At 38.1% G+C, this 13,014-nt stretch overlaps 1 protein-coding gene across 8 annotated transcripts in view; it reads right to left on the bottom strand.

Annotated features, from left to right (window-relative positions):
• Window positions 1–13,014, bottom strand: part of ckn (CRK like proto-oncogene, adaptor protein) — a 103,427-nt gene that overhangs the window by 17,845 nt on the left and 72,568 nt on the right. Inside the window, exon 1 of one of the 8 annotated variants that reach the window (XM_088031595.1) lies at window positions 4,247–4,337. The exons of 4 other annotated variants lie outside the window; for them this stretch is intronic. The gene's annotated coding sequence lies outside the window, so the exon portion shown is untranslated. Of the gene's footprint in view, window positions 1–81; window positions 222–4,246; window positions 4,338–13,014 lie in introns of those variants that run through there. 3 more of the 8 variants (XM_088031587.1, XM_088031588.1, XM_088031586.1) reach the window with 3 other exon arrangements.

Below are 13,014 nucleotides of genomic sequence, written 5' to 3'. Positions count from 1 at the left end.
GGTCAACCAAATTGGAATCGAATTACCCCCAAAACCATCCAAAGCCAATACGGATGTTGGCTCGTTTTAACTGTGTCTTACCAAGAGTTAAGGCATAACGCCACCGATAAATTACGCAATTCACAAATCTCGATGTCCCTGAAGTCTCGATCTTAATTGCGATTTCAATAATCCAATAAAGCACCTCCGCGTAATACACACGTGCTACATCGAACTTTCACAGTATCAAATGAAGACCACCTACACCGACCGGAGCCGAATCGAACACAAATCACTCAGTCTGAGCCGTGCAAAGCTCCAACGAAAAGTTGCAACAATGAAACCGGCCAAAATACACTTCCGGAAACCGGGAAAAAAAGCTCCGGAGCTTTTTATCCACGTCTGGATCGATCCGGGTAAAGTTGGAGCGTTTAGGTTTCGGCAACGCGAGTTAATCGCGAATTGTACGATCATATGTGCTACGAGCGACTGCTGCAAAATGCTGGCCGACCTAAGATATGAGTGGTATCCCGAATCCCACGTGAATTGCAACCAACAAAACGAACACTGAAGGAATTCGCCCACCTGTTTGCTTTTTCTCGACGACGTTGTGTGCTGCCATTTCTGAGGCGACGACGACTTCGCGTACACAAATCTCTGATAAAGACGCTTTGCATATTTAGAGACAATGATTGAAGATTTCTGGGGAGATTTTTATGGGATATGGGGCGAGCCCACGTAAATGAGACGCAACCTCACCAATCACGCGAGAAGCCAAAAGGAAGGTTTGTAAACACTGCAGGTCATGGAGATGTAAATAGACGTTGGTTTATTTAAAGTCTGTAAAATTATGTAAATTGCACTCGTAAAGTTTATTTTGAATGAGATAAATACAGAATTAAACACCTTTTGTCCTCATGTCGACAATGCACACACGTGCGTTTCACGAAGATAAAAAGCACGACTAATTGGGCTCCACTCTACAAATTAAAATTGCTTGAATTCTCCTTCGGCTCTAAGTTTTTAAATTATTCACCTCCGATTAATTACGAATCAATTAAGATACTTGAGTTGGATTCAGAATTTGTTATTCACATCACTCATGATGGGAGGCTTAATTAAAATATTTTTGCAATTCAGGAGCAACCAGCATAAAAAACTGGATAAATCCACTGATAAGATCTAAAGAGATTAGGGACAACAATTAAGAACACGAAATTTCATGAAAAAAAATAGTTTTACATAATGAAACCATCGCCTCCAGCCATAGAAACTCAATAAAGATCTCGTAAATTATACCAAAACAGACAATTTTAATACAAAATATTAATATTAAATGAGCTTGGCACAGATATAAATAAGTTAATTTAACCAATTAGAGGCGAATTTCATTTATTCTAGTTCGCGTTCTTTTTTGAATACAATTCCTGCTCGCAAAGCCGAGGTAATACCATTTACAGATTTGACAGCTTCTTTATTCCAAATCTATATTTTTAAATTTCCTTCAGAACCATTCGCACTGTAATTTCCTCGCGCCAGTATACCCATAATTTTTCCGGCAGCTACAAAACGACAAAATTTAGCACAACCACCACGTCTATTTCTTGCATATGAATGGAGCCATTTCCTCGAACGCGACATTTTCACGAAACCGAACTGATTCAACCGCCGCCCACCGTTTCACCTGAACCCCACCTGTTGTTTTTTTCGCAGAACTTCTCAACTTGCAATTCTGTCGCAGTTTCGGGGATATTGAGCAACGAAAATTTCGAAAATTAAAATTATACGAAAGTTTAATCGGACATAACTGAGTTATTTTTTGGCGCGCGTGAAATTTCAGCACAGATTTGGAATCTGCGTGAAATTCTGCATAAAATGAGACACTGTAAGTCAAGTTTGTTTCGACATTAGGTTAGATATCGATCGAATTAGATTCACATAGTCGGAGCCAGGATTTTTTTTGCAAGAAAAACCGCATCTCTGTCGTAGTTTCCGGAATTCCGGACGCGCTCTCGCAAAGTTTTATCTATTCACAATGCAGGCAGAAGATTAAATAAAAACAATCGCAGAAACTGCTGAATCGATTCGGGGCTGGTCAAAGCAAAAGGACGACAAATATTTGCTCAACCGCCGACAAACCGAAGCGAATCGAATAATAACCGACTGAAAAAGGGGCGACTTTTGAAAGAAAAAAAAAAGGCTCATTTTAATGAAACGATCATCGGTTGGAAATTTTAATTGGAGTCTGCGTTCTACCGAAAACAATTTGATGAATGAGCTGTGGTATTTCTTAGGGTGTTTACAGCGATTTATCACATTGCAGACGTTTGATCTATTAATTCCAGCTCCTGATGCCGAGTAGAAAACGTACACGTGTCACATGCGGCTCGATGAAACGAAGAGATTAAAGAGTGACTCGGGAAAGGTAAACACGGCCTACGCCTGAGCATCATTTTTCCCAAATCTCACAATAAAATCAAAAAGTTTGGGGTCTGTAATCAAGCATAACCGTGAAACTTTTTGCGGTTGCCTAAATGTATTTTTTATTGTTGTTTGGTTAAACTGCATTAATTTCGGTTGCGTAATCACTTTATAAGCGTCTTAAGTGTACTGAAGCTGCTCGCATCTGGTATCAACAGTTTTATGGTCGCTATACTAAAATTATGAAGGTAGCACAATATCGATGATAAAATCTTGCATTAAGCAGCAGGAAGCTTTTAATAATTTAAATATTGCGCATAATTAAGTGCTGCAATATAACGTCTGAACAATAAGATGTCATCGTTTCCTTTTTCTCCCGAGTGATAATATTCTGGGAAACGAGATCATCGCTATCAGTGAGAATGTTGACATTATTAGGCACGCTGTGTACTTAATGCAGCCGTAAATAGATATGTAAAGGTACGATACGTATCTAAACCAAAAAATACAGAACGTTAACAAATATTGACCTGAGTGCATTATGAAAACCAAATAAGACGAAGATGAGACGTCAGAAAAAGCGGTCTTGAGCTCCGTCCATTAGAGAGGCCTGTCAGAATGTTGCGCGACCTGACACTAATTAATTCTTGAAAAAGTACCCCTTAATGTGATTGTATAATCCAATTTCCTTGTCACTGGTAAAAATGGTCGCCTACTGTGCAAAATTCCTTCACTGTCGTTCGATTATTAATTACACCTGATTTATTAGGGGCATTAAAACAAATTACCGGCATTACCCGATAATATCGAGAAAATAAATAATTATTACGTGTAAAGCTTCAAGCTAAATTAACGAGTTGACGGGACAGATAGCGCGAAAGCGAAATTCGCGTGGTCTTTTTTCACCAACTTGGAAAAACTTCAGGACTAGCTAAAGCTGGCGCTCGCTGGCCGCTGCGGTCTTTGTCACCCGGAAGACCAAAGCGCTGTGGGTGCAAAACATTAAAAATCAAAGAAATTCCGAGCATTGTTGGCAGATAAAAACGGACCTTTTAGATGATAGGAATCTTCAACTTTTATTGGGCTGCAAGTGGCGCCAAGAATTTTAACACAAATTTTTGGCTGTTACGTGCATCAAAATAAAGACTTTATGAGCCAGAAACGCAGAAATTTAGCTGATGAATGGCCTAACCATGATTCATGATGATATCAGAAGTGACCGTAACCATTATTAATTAGTTACGGAGTTTTGTGCTATTAATAAGACTGTTTAACATCGCTTGAGGCTAATCTGTAAAAATAGAGCGAACCACTTGAGATGTTGGAATTCATCCTAAGCCCAAAAACGAATTTGAAAGAAAAATCGCCCAATGTGAAAACTTGAAAGCTGATTTGTGATCGTGAGCCACAAATTAATAGGTCTGTAATTAAACCATCCAAATTTATTGTTTCTGAACAACTGCTTTCACATGTGGGCAAAAATTTGCATGACCTATGAATTTGTAGTTTAAACACAAACATCCAATTTCCTTTTTTGTAACATTAACTAATAGTAGACACAGTGATTTTCTACTAAGAGAAAACCTTCTGAAAAGGCCAATAATTGAGAAATTTTTCCGCTGTTTGAAATCAAACAAGATCACACAAATATGGAATTCAAACATAAAAATTCCAGCAACGTAAAAGGTCCATTTTCACACACCACATATGGAAATAACATCCCAATTAACACTTTCAGTCGAGCGGAAAAATTTCGGAACTAACGAATTTCGGTATCATCTTACAAATTGACAAAGAGATTGTAAACAATTCAAGCACTTTTCCACCCACCACCAATCGAACCCACCTCAACTCCACACGCGAGTACCACTCGTGAACCACGCTTTACAACTAAGCCCGACGACTACTTCTCGAAGTTAGCGACCGAGGATGCATCTTGATTGGTCATTGCATCTTTTGTATGGGACAATGGGTCATCCGGTGCCTGGCTACGCAAGGCCGCGACGCGACTGAGACCAACTTACGAACTCGTCTGGTCGCGCCCCTTTACAAACTCAGCGGTCCTCAACAGGAACCACTAAATCAATTTTGGAGTCGATGGCTGTCGCTGCCAGATAATCCCCAACTGGTTTTTGAGTGGCCCGAAGAGCGGTGCCAAGACTGCAGATGACAGTGCTAAATGCCCTCGGTGACTTTGCAGCAATTAAAACACGAAAACAGAGCGGTGACTTTTTGTCCACAGACGGTTTGCACATGGCAGGACGAAAGTTGATACCTACTGATTGTTCTTAACCAGATTTTTGCATTATTGGAGCTTTCACTTTTGTCGATTTGGAGGAGCGACAATTTACAAAATCAGTCGTGATGTGAGCAGTACAGGTTGTTCAAAAATAAAAGAACGCAACGAGTTCTTATTGGTAAACAATATTTCACTGATCAACGCAAAGATACAAACTGCGGTTGCTCGCGGATTTCCTACACTAAATCAAGCGATTCGAATGAAAAACAAGCACATGCCTGCCCTTGCAATTAGAAATTCTTTGGAAGCAAAAAGAAAAACTATTCCTTCTTGTCCGTGAAAAACTACAATGATGGATGATTCCATTTTCATTCATGCTCTCATCCACAAGTAGCGCAACGATAAACTTCCTGAGAGCAAGATGCTGTCATAAAACTTTACTCTCAAATTGAAGCTGCTATATTTACTTTTCCACAAGATGCAGAAAATTTGCGACCTTAATAATCCGCGACTGTTGCAAATTGTATTTCAGCTGCATAGAGTATTTCCTGCCGCTACAGAAATGAAAAAGGACATTTACCGTAAAAGACGAAACTACAGTAATCCGGGTTTGGAATCTTCTGATTGCACATTTGAATATATAAGTTAAGTGTCTTTTTATGCCTCGATTTTAGTATCAGCTGTCGCTCTGCATCGTCATCATTATGCACCCTTGCGAAATATTCTTCCGGCGCCTATGACTACCAACAACAATACTATAAAAGAGGCACGTGCGATGTGGTACCGCTGGAAATAACAAACACGCGATGTTACCACATAGGGTGCTCACGTTATCAAAAAAATGTAAACAACAACACATCACGCGCAACAACTGGGGGAGAATGGTGCATTACCTGTGATGTAATTTACACTAATGACTACGTCAGACTATTTTTGTTCTTGTACGAGTCGAGGTCGACGCACCTCGTCTATTAATATGTATATTTGGTATTGAATTTGTAACGTGGACTTTTGGAGGTTAATAATAAATGATCCCTACATTACTCATGCAACAATATCATCCTTTGTCCATAACAAAGCATCTTCATTTGTACTGTCTTTGAAAGTGCCATGCAGGGGCGTACTACACCTATAAAAACCCAACCGACCACACACTCAGTTTCTTTATTGCAACTTCTCTGATTTTTGCATAAGAGAACTTTACGAGCTAGCACCTGAAAAACACACTTGCGAACATCTGGATGCATGTAACGCCTCGTACTTCATTACAATACGCCTCGACTCTAGAAATTTTAACTTGCAACAATCGACAAGGCGGATTTAAGAAATGTTCATTTTCCACCACCATCTTCGAAGAAATTCCATACATTTTGAAGCGCCCAAAATGAATTTAAAAACTCCAGTCCTTCCTTATAAGTGTACCATTCAGCCAACCTTGGCGACAAGTGATTATTTATTTATAAATGTGACCCTCTTCGGTATCAAGATTCGCTTTATTATTGAGAATGCCGCAATTTCCAGCCAACAATTACAATAATTGGCCTTTAACAATTAACGTTGGGATTGTTGAAGCACTAGATATTCCGTATCACGGTCGTCCGCTTTTCAGGCCACTAAATGCTCAATAAACTTCTTGACAACTACCGCAAATAAACCTAATTCTTTAAATTGAAACAATTTGCACACTCAAAACCCACACAGAAGTCAATAGTATAGTCATGTAAAATCTCTATTCAAATATTTTTAAAAGGACACCTCCTCACATTGTTTATGGCACAAAAACAAACAGGAAATGTTCGCGCACAACAATGAATAATTTCTGTGAAAGGTGCAAAGCCAGGCTTCTTTTCATAGAAACGTCTAAATCAAAAATCGATTTTGGAACTAATTATCACCAAAAAAAACAATTAAAAATAAAGCGTAATAACGTCAAAATTTCCCCAATTAAGTAGGATATTATTCCGCCCCGCGTTGTGGCTTATTTTTCCTTATTGTTCACTTTCTGGCCGTATGTATTTAATGGTAAAGCTCGTCGATTCCACTGCCGCAGTCTATTAGAAGAGTCCGCCTGTTCCACTACCGCTAAAAGCTTTAAAAAGCTTAAAGCCAAGCGATAAAAAAGCAAATAAAAATAATACAGAGTGAGAATCTGCGAGCGGAAGAAAATTTCGGGTGAGCTTAATCTTATGCTTGGGATTTGGCGAAGTAATGGTTGGTGGTTTCCGTTGAGTGCACAAAGCCTTTAATTGATCGTGACGAATGTTGGCTTTTGCATCAAATGGGAATTATCATGTTCTAGTCGCTTGTAATCAGATGTAATCCGTTCATGAGCATTAGTTTGGCGTGACTACAAGTTGTAACATGAATTTGCAGCCAACATTGTCGATATGGTTCCCGAGGGCTTCCCGAGTTTATTAAAAAGCCTAGTTTCAATTGAATAGTCGGTTTTAAACCACACCATGGCCATGTCATTAGAATAATTTATGAATCAATGTTTGCTTTTATTGACGGTTGCGCAGCAAACAATAATGCCTGGCTGAATCCCGAATTAATTAAAACCGCATATTCAATGGAGCATTCATCGCTGTAACATTAACCGACCATGATACAAAAACAAAGTAGTGGATCTGTAGAGATTATCGGTTCGGTAATTATTTCCAACAGAAACATATTATCGACATTATAGTTGTTGGGAGATTTTCAGACAACTAATTTTCCTCGGAGCTTTTTTACGCTAGCTTTCACACAAATCCCCGTTTCGATTGACGGCTGTTCGGATCCTAAGCCACAACAACTTAGTTTTGCTTGTAACCGAACGAAATTGTTTTGTCTAATGCCGACGATGTTCATGATGTTAGTGTCGACAAGACTAACGAGCTCCTCATTTGGTACATACCGAAAACTACTTCAATGGGTGTGGGCAATTAAATCCCACATACGTCAGATTTGTATCTGTCCCGGCTTATGGAGGCTCTTCTCTAGACTGGATTAGACCGCAAAGGGAACTATTGAGCTAAGTAAATTCACAAAAACTAAATTCATCTGTTAACCACACGCGAAAATGTCTACAGTCTACAGGACGTTGAACTGTAAATAATAAAAAATTGTTCTAAAATCCGATATTATCGGAAAGTATACAAACTCTTCAAATAATTGAATTTACAGTACAAAACGTGTCTCTAATCTCCTGTTTGTGACGATGATTACCACAACGTAGAACCGAAACCTCATTGATTACACCCAAAATTGAGTATCAACCAGTCATTATCATTATTGATTAAATCGACACCGCAAAAAGCGTTGAAAGCGGCTAACATTTTAAGCACATTTAATGTCATTTCAAATCTACTCCATGATTCTGGTCTTAACATCTCCTGAAGCTCTCATAGAATCGAACTCATTTCATGCGTTGACAGATTATAGCCCGTTATGAATATCATTAACTGAAAATGACATAGATGACGACGATCTGATGCTAATGAATGCATTTTATACCGCAACATTACAGCCCAGTTTTTAATATTATATACGCCTGCATCGTTTTATTAAGCCTGTTTTCATTCTCAGCCCAGGGAATATAAAATTTTCTAAAAAAGTGGCACAAATTCACGTCTTAAACTTGTTCCCGCGGACATAAATTTCAGGAAGTTATGCCATCGTTCGGTCCACCAATGATAATAAATAATTACGTGCAATTCGATAAAAGGTCGTAAAACACACCTGCAGTTGAGATGCAAGAATTGTAACAATTGTCGCGCATCTGTTGACCGTTTAATTGGAAGGTTAATTAGGTTTAATCAATATGAGGGAACGGAACAAGAATTTCAGTTTAATTTGAACGTTTTGTGAAAATAAAACGACGCTCTTGTGTGTTTAGGAACGGCATTGCGTAGGTGGTTGAGACAATTATTTTTAATGAACAACTTAGTTAAATCCGCTGTTATTTTGGTGGGTGTAGGCTTATAAAAAATTGCAATGTTCACTGTTTTATTCTCTTAGGTCTTTCACAGTGCAACAAAGAATATTTCCGACAAGAGTTATAAAAACACCTGTCCATTGTCACGTAAAACGTGGTGGGTCCGCACATAATTCAATTTAATTAGTAAAAACATTGTTATTTGACGCCGTTTTATTGTTTGTATAATTGATTACATTTAGATGAGGTCGTGTTAGTAATAAAACGACGTCGCGGCAGTGTATAAACGTCGTCAGTGTTTTATGAGTGGACGACCCCTTGGAAAAAAAGGGATTGGATGTAACCATTAAAATCTAATAACACGTTTTTCTGTTCATTTAATTATCGCCCGTGAACGTCGCAAACAACTTCGTCAAACCAAACCGAACTTTCGTCGACTTTTCCAAAGTCAAAGCAATCACATTACTGCTGGTCCAGAAAGCATTTGTCTGTCGAAAAAAGCAGCTCTTGAATCATTTTCGAGCCGTAAAATTTATGATAAATGTTAAAACTCCAGTCTAGACTCGTTGGAAAATAACGCCAAGATGATTGAAACGGCGTATTCCAGATAAAGATCAACATATATTCAAAGCAAAAGTGTTGGATGATCATTCGAATTCACAATGACTCATACGAAACCGCAGCTCAAGAATATTGAAATAAAGTACACATGTCTACACATTCATCTTATTGGAAAGCGATATTTTCACGGAAACGAGATCTTTCGTTGGGATTTCCGATCTATCATGTGAATTGAAGATGTTATGCATTCTGTATTTCCGTTGTGGGTATTTTATGTTGAAGTGTCCATGTAAAGATAAATGTGTTGCATTTACCCCTTGCGCTTCGATGCACCACTTCCGATGGACGCTATATTTTGAATTTCTCAGGTGGCTCGTGTTTACTTTTCATTTCATATGCTTCCATTACTTTAAAAGCGTGGCGAGAATTCTAATTCGGTTAAACAATAAAAACATACGTTGAGGATTACAAGAAACAATTACTCTGTGCAAACAACCGAAAGTTACCAAAATTTAACATTAAAGCGACAATATTTGGTTTCTGCGCCCGCACCATGGGCCAACAAGGTCTTGTTGACTTTGTACACAATATACTTTTATTTAATTTTCACACAAGGCTCGGAGTTATGTAATAATTAGGGGTGGGCTGTTGACAAAATCGAAGAAAACGTGGCTCGGTTCATTTTTATTTCATGTCAACTCCAGCTTACGTTTTATTTCTCCAAGCCCTCCCAACAACCGTCAAAGCCTCAAACATTCAATAGCCGGTCGTGTCCCTTTCGTTTGAGAAACCGTTTTCCCGTAAAAGCTTGTAGACATTTCGTTTCGCCTACAGGGTAAAATCCCGTAATCCGTGTTAGCCGCAGGAATTCGAAGGGCACGAGTCCGTGTCCATTTCAAACAGACAAGGGTTGTTTTCATTTTCCACTCTGATCTGGCACCCAAAAGAATCATTGTTATGCACGCGTCGAAGTCATCAGATGGGCATATCTTGTGCAAGGGTGGGTTCTTCTAATAGCAGCCGACACACCACGGGCTTGGCTTGCTAAGGAGCGAGCATTATGAGATTGGTTGACGTTAAATCATGCACTAGCCCTCTGATGAATATTTCATATTCGGCGGAATATTTCATTCCGAACGAACGTGAAGCGGAAGTTAAAACACGTCTTAAACCGGAAGCTATTTTTATCAACATCTTATTAGTTTAGCTAAATCGGCTCGCTTTGAAGTCGGACAGATTCTATTTGAATTTGTAATTCTCGAAATTGCCAACATTCAAATTGAATCGAGTTTGTTTTTTCTCGGATTAAACTTGCGTCCCCTTTTCTGATTAAATTACTATTTTGCCTCGCAAACGCGGACTCTCCGCCTATCAATGTAGGCATCTAAATATTTAAGCACGATATTAACGTCGTGCAAATCAAACAATTTTCAAACAGAAATCATTCCAGAAATATTCATACAACTATTTGCGGCGTAATGATATCATTTTTCCATCGCCGTGAAAAGTCCTATTGCTTTTATGACCGCATTAATCCAGATGCTGCGATAAATCGCGGAATTTGCTCATTACCATAATGGTACAGGTTTTAAATAACCAGTAATGAAATTGTACTTGTATCAAGTTCGGAAAAAATGACAGACTCGATCATAAATATTTATTGATAATATTCAACGGATTAATCGGTTGACAGTTTTGATAGGGCGTAATTTATATCCGGTGTCGCATTAATATTAAAGTAATAATTACCCCACTAGCCTTTAGGCTTATTACCCTGAGTGGGTTGCGTTTAACCGCACCCTTCCTTGCATTAAGTCCGCTTCATATTCCATGCTTTTCTTAATGAGGATCGGCTCAAGAAAACCGTACTTGCGTCCGATGAATTTCAATTGATGGGATGCTGCACTTACTCTGATTTGATTTACTCGGATTATTGCCAACCGCCACGAAACTATAATAATATACTACCACTTTAATTATTTAGAACCAATAGAAAAAAATCTGAAATTTATAACCTACCAAAAAAATCTCCTTTAATTAATTTTAGTATTATTTATTTTGAAAAGAAACAGCTCATTATGAAGATGTAGCATTAATTAATCACCACAAACTCGTTTGGCTCACTTAAATAATTAATGACGATCTCGTTTACCGTTAACACGACTTCATCCTTTGAAGTTATAGTTTCAAAGGACAGATCAAAGAAAAATTATTGCCACTACTAGCGGGATCAAGAATGTGATTAATTGCCTAAAAAGGAAAGATAAAACTTAATTCATAAATCGGGATTATTTCCAATGAAGCTGTGAGGTAACAAAAGCTTACCATTGTTTGAGTCCGGCTTAGTGGAAAGTCCATTGGGCTTAATCAAATATTTTCGGCTCTATCTGACATAAATATAAATCTATGAAAGAAATGTGCAAGAGAGAATGATATTCAGTTAGTTGCTTGAATTATGAAAAATAATGGTTTTACCACGTTTTCATGGTTAAAAAGAAGTACGACCACAAATAACTGAGTTAGACACGTTTGAATTCTTGTAAAATTCGCCCAAGGTAGTGCACATGATATTTCGCCGAAACTGGGTATTAAATTCACAAATTTCGTTATAAAAGTTTTGAAACGAAACCAGGTTACGCACAATAATCCCGCAAAGTTTTCAAACTTGTTAGTTGAGAAAAAATCAATCTTTGCGTAAAATTTGAGTGGACAGAATAGTGTGTGGTCCATTTTACGACTCTAAAGAAACCACAAGTATAAACTCTTTTGATAACAAAGCGATGTTTTTGTCGCTTGGCCATTAACCGTTCAATATTCGCTAATTAATTTAATCTCCTCTCGCTGTGTGAATGAACAACGAATTATAAAAGATAAAGAAAATATGTTAGAAAGATCGATGAGGTCGAGTCAAAGATCACATTGTTTTTGTGAATTTTTGTGGTCGAAGAAAGACTCCGTTCATGCTTGACGTGTCTGGGTCAAGAACTCGACAAATAACTTTCTTAATAGGCGCCTATGCCACACACTTATATTCCCAGTCCATCAACTACTGTAAATGTCTTCATACTATCAAATCAAACATTTATCTAGAAGCTTCAATAAACACGAACTGTTTGCATACGGAGCTGGAGGAATGTTCATGTCCATCAGTTGCAATTAAAGCCCTCGAACGTGAAACTTGTGTCCTTCAATTTCGGTACGTAATGGTAAAATAAAACTTTAATTACACCGAGGTAAATTGCAGGAGAGAATTACTGTTTTAAAATACGTATAAAACCAATGACACCGACAAATTTATAGCTTTTATTAAAAACACAATTACCGTTTTACATAAATTAGCGAAACTATCGTCGGAATTTTCATCTGTTTAATTGCCTATAAATTCCCCTTTGTGGCTTATTAAAAATATATCAGAGACCATCATTCATGACGGCGCATTTAACGGTCTCCTCATATCTTCACAAAAGATTCCAGAGGCCGAGGGCGCGTTAATAGGATCAATCCTCCGAAAAATGCGTATAAAAATCCAGAAAACCCCGTCACGAAAAACCTATAAGCAAGAAGTCATAAATCTGGATAAGGCAGTAACACGAGAAGATATTCTGTTTACCCTCGGCACTGGATGCTACTAAACGTCAAAAAAGCTATAAAAAACTAACACATTCTATGTACCAAACAGTATATTTAAAGTGTTTGTTTAGAAAATACTTAATCGATAAAGCGGCCCCTTTGAATAACAAAGCGGATGCGTGAAAAAGGTCCAAAATACACACAATGTCGGAGTGCCAAAAAGGGTAGACCCTGGCAAAGGCGATAAACTATTTTTACGCCGAAATGCAAATTGGAAATAGAGTGTCGATTTATTACTTACGAAAACAGATCACTTTTCTTGATTTGT

Source organism: Gnatocerus cornutus, chromosome 2 (assembly GCF_029298725.1).
Source record: "Gnatocerus cornutus isolate USDA-ARS CGAHR chromosome 2, icGnaCorn1.1, whole genome shotgun sequence".
NCBI lineage: Eukaryota > Metazoa > Arthropoda > Insecta > Coleoptera > Tenebrionidae > Gnatocerus > Gnatocerus cornutus.
This window is presented reverse-complemented; position numbering and strand designations above follow the sequence as displayed.